This window comes from Notamacropus eugenii, chromosome 5 (genome assembly GCF_028372415.1).
Source record: "Notamacropus eugenii isolate mMacEug1 chromosome 5, mMacEug1.pri_v2, whole genome shotgun sequence".
NCBI lineage: Eukaryota > Metazoa > Chordata > Mammalia > Diprotodontia > Macropodidae > Notamacropus > Notamacropus eugenii.
Window position 1 is genome coordinate 24,842,220 of NC_092876.1, and position 4,251 is coordinate 24,846,470.

The window sequence follows — 4,251 nt, forward strand, 5'->3', positions numbered from 1 at the left end:
GCAAGTATATAGTGACTACTTTTTAATGGTCTGTTAACCAATTTATTATTTTCTGTCATTTCCATAGGGTTTTGCCTTAGTATGGAAAAGTAATAATGACTTTTGTCAATTTGTTTTATATCCTGATAATTGACTGATACTGTTAACCCTATCAATTAGTGTTTTTGCTGATTCTTTGGAGTTTTCAAAGCAAACTATTCTGTCATCAGGATTTCAATAGGATATTATTCCAATTCAATAGCAGTTATTTCATCTCCTTTTTCTGATAACCTGTTTAATTTCTCTTATCTTATTGCTGGATCTAGCATTTTTTAAAAGAATTATGTATAAAACCACAGAGGAGAAGGAATATCTTAATTTTACCTCTGTCTTTATTGGAGAAGTGTTTATGTTTATCTATTGCAAATATCTTAATAATTAGGTTTAAATATATACTTTTTAACATTCGAAATGTCCCTCCCGTATCTACTCTTATTCTTTTCCCATAAACATTTCTGAAAGATATAACTTTCTATGCTTCTGTGATGTATAAAAAGTTTATAAGACATAATTTCTGGATAATTAGCATTCTATTTATTATGGTGAATGGATAATTAGTAAAAAGACTAATTGGTCATGTCTATGAAAAAAAGATGGATCATGGTGACCTGTTGACTCTTATATGTCTTTGAAAGAATGGGTTTTCCTGACAGATGGCAATCAACTCTGATTGGTTAACAATTAATGAGAATGAATATTATAATAAGAGGTGGACCTATTCTAATGAGGGGCTGAGTTAGGACTCTGATCACATAGACATTCAGCCACCTAGGGCAATTTTGACAAAGGGGGTGCACCTGCATTTAGACCTGTCTAACTAAAGCACAACCTGGGCTGGATTTTCCCTAGACTAAAGTCTCTTTTATCTTTTGATCAGATCTAAACTTTCCCAGTTATGTGGGGCCTGAACAAGATTGAGGAGAATGTTAAATCCTGATCTCATTATCAGACCTATTCTTTAATTGCTGATTTGACCTAGTAGAGAATGGGATAATAGGAAAGGGTTATACTATTTACTAAGAGTAAATGATGAATATAAGAAAGAAATAATAACCTCTCTTTCTCTCTTTTGATTCTATTGATAGACATAATCTCTTCAATGAATACTAACTGATATGACACATCATCAGGGTTTTCTAACTATGAGGCTTGTGAGGGGAAACAATATGAGGAAAGGGAAAGAGAGCAACCATATTGACAAAGTCAAAGGAGGTGCTCCCCTCTGTTAAGCAAATCTTACAGATAAAAGATGAACAGGGAAACTACAAGTAGTAAAAAAAAATAAAATAAAATAGTCCATTTAAGGCTCAGAAGTCTCATCTCATAAAACTGTCTTGGTTCATGGAACACCACATGATGCAGCCCTTTGGTCTAGGTGTAGTCTCAGATGAGTGGCTTCTCTGCTTCAGGTATCTTGTAGAGATCCCTTTCTCTGCTAAAAAAATCTCTTACAAAATTGGTCTTAACACAATTTTAACTTTATTTTGACAGTAACTAGGTCAATTTAGAGTTAGTTCAAATCTTGGGTCTCTACTATTGGAAAATCAGATACAGAAAGCTTTAGACCAGAGAATTTACATTTTTAGGTTAGTCAATTGTCATGTTGATATATCTAAGAAATACTGATGCAAACCAAAAATTAGAGCCCAATATTTATCCTTGGCAATATTCAATCCCCCCTTAGAAAGATGAGATTTTGCTAAAGAACTAATACTTCAGTGAATTCTCTCAAGAGCTGCTATATTAGCTAAAATTAACAAAAGATGTTGGATTAGAATGTATATATACATAACTTAAGAAGGGTATTTATTAAATAAATTATTTACAATAAATCATTTTCAATTTCTAGATGTAATCAAATGAATAACTCCTGATAAAAATAGATCTCTATAAGTGGATGTCTCTCTAAGATACTTATGAAAGATACCACAAACTACTTTTCTTTTGAGATAACTAATAGTCTTTTCATTAATACAGAACTGAAACAATTGTAATATTAACCTCACTAAATAACAGAATTACATCCTGGTTTCACAAGTCTTCACATCATAGCTGAAGTATCCCCATACCATGATAAGAAATTAAGGGACCTTATCATATACATAAATATATAACTAGTAATGAACAGACAACAAGGCTATATACTCATCTACTTAGCTTTTTTAGAATATAGAAAGGACTAAAACCCTAGGCTAAATAGCGCAAATCTTATACCTGTATCTTATTACAGCAACTGAGATGTGCTCCGGTATTAGCCTAAAAGATGTTATGTTATATTGTATTGTATTATATCATATTATATTGTGTTGTACTGTATATTATATAACATTATATATGTGTCATACTGATCACCTAACATGATTACAGAAATTGGCCATAATAGAAGAACAGGGACATAACGACGCAGTAAAGGCAAAATGTTCATCTATCTTGGTTGCCAATTCCAAGCTAGAGTTATCTAGCCAACTGCATTGAGCCAAGCACAGATGGCGGAGTACTTTCCATTTAAGAGAAAATGTCATGTTGGGGAAATTGAGTCAGGGCAATCTTATCTCAGTTCATGTCAAGAATCCTTCTCCCAGCCTTTCCCATAAGAACATCTCCAGTTCATGGATGTCAACCTCATAGGGTTGCTGGCATCATCATGGATACTTGGCTTAACGTTGGCATTGATGTTTATACCTGGAGTCAGAGTCAGAATAATATCAGTCCCATAAGGTCTTAAATGGCAAATTCCAATAATCGTAACTTTGGGTAGATTCAGTTTTCAAGGATCATGTATCCTAGATAATATCCTATAATAATATAATATCCGAGATAATATATAATCCATCATTATATAGAGGTAGTATAGTTTCACATGGGTAACAGAAAGAGATTCATCATTTAAAATAATTATAACATCTTGCCTTAGTTACAGGAATTTTCTATAAGAAGAAACAAAGACATGAATTTAACATATCCATACTGGTCCTCAAGGCCTACACCACTATAAGTAGCCAAGTATATGGAACCAGGTGGATAGATTTCTTGGATGGGAAAATAAATTAAGAGAGGAACCTTAGCCTTCCCAAGGTTGCCCCCCTTAACCATCTTTCCAGGGACAGCTATTCACTATTGAGCTGCTGGTGCTTTTATTGAAACCCCATTTAAGGTTAGCTAAAGGACACAACAAACCTAAGAAGGAAACTCAAAAAGAATATTTAGGGTCCCAAAAAATGTTTCACCTCAAACAGTAAAGTCTCACTAATCACAGTGGGGCTGCACATAATTGTTATCAATAACCATCAAATAACTGGAATAAATTAGCCTACAAATAAAATTTGGCAGGCCTTATAAGAATCGCACAAAATATTTTTAAATATTCAAAAAAATCAAAAGATTTTTACTTAAACAGTCTTTCTAAAAGTATTTCTCTTTCTTAAAAATAGCTTAAAATTTATCCTGCCGTTCAAAAGATAATCACTAGACTTTCATGAAGTAAATTAGTTGGAAACCTCTAAACTGTTAGTATCTATCTCTTATTCAACCTTTAAGGCAAAAATCAGAATTTATCCAAACTAAGTTGGTGTAAAATGTCTTAGTATTATAAATCTCAAATTATTATAAATAAAATGAATTGCTAATTACCACTCCCCTTAAGTCAAAAAGTGTTTGTAGTGGGAAAGGACATTCAGTTTTCTGACTGAAACAATACCAAAAGTATACTCAATTAAATTATCCTAATAACCCCTAATAATTCAACCAATAATCTTAAATTTTTATAAGTGATAGCCAAATAATTTTAGTTAAAACTTCCCTTTAAATACAGGTGATCTCGGAAGTTCATAATTTTTTAAAATTACAACACGTCAGAATATTACAATACATGGTTACAGGGATGATAAATGACTTAATAGTTTTCAAACCCATTTTTGCCTTCTTTAAACAGTAATAATTCATAATCCAACATCCAGATTATAAGAGAAGTTGCTTTTCTAACAGTATATCTGATACAATAGTTTACCATATTTCACAAAATGAGAAAATTTAGAAACATAACAATACCACAAACAAAATTATTTATTGGAAACTTAAAATAAACCCCATTACCAATCAGGTGGCCTCAATTCTGTTAAATGTGGTTTTAAATTACCTTACACAGAAAATCATTCATCTAAGCTCATCTCCACTGTCAGTGTATACTGATCCCATCTAAAAGCCCACATAGAG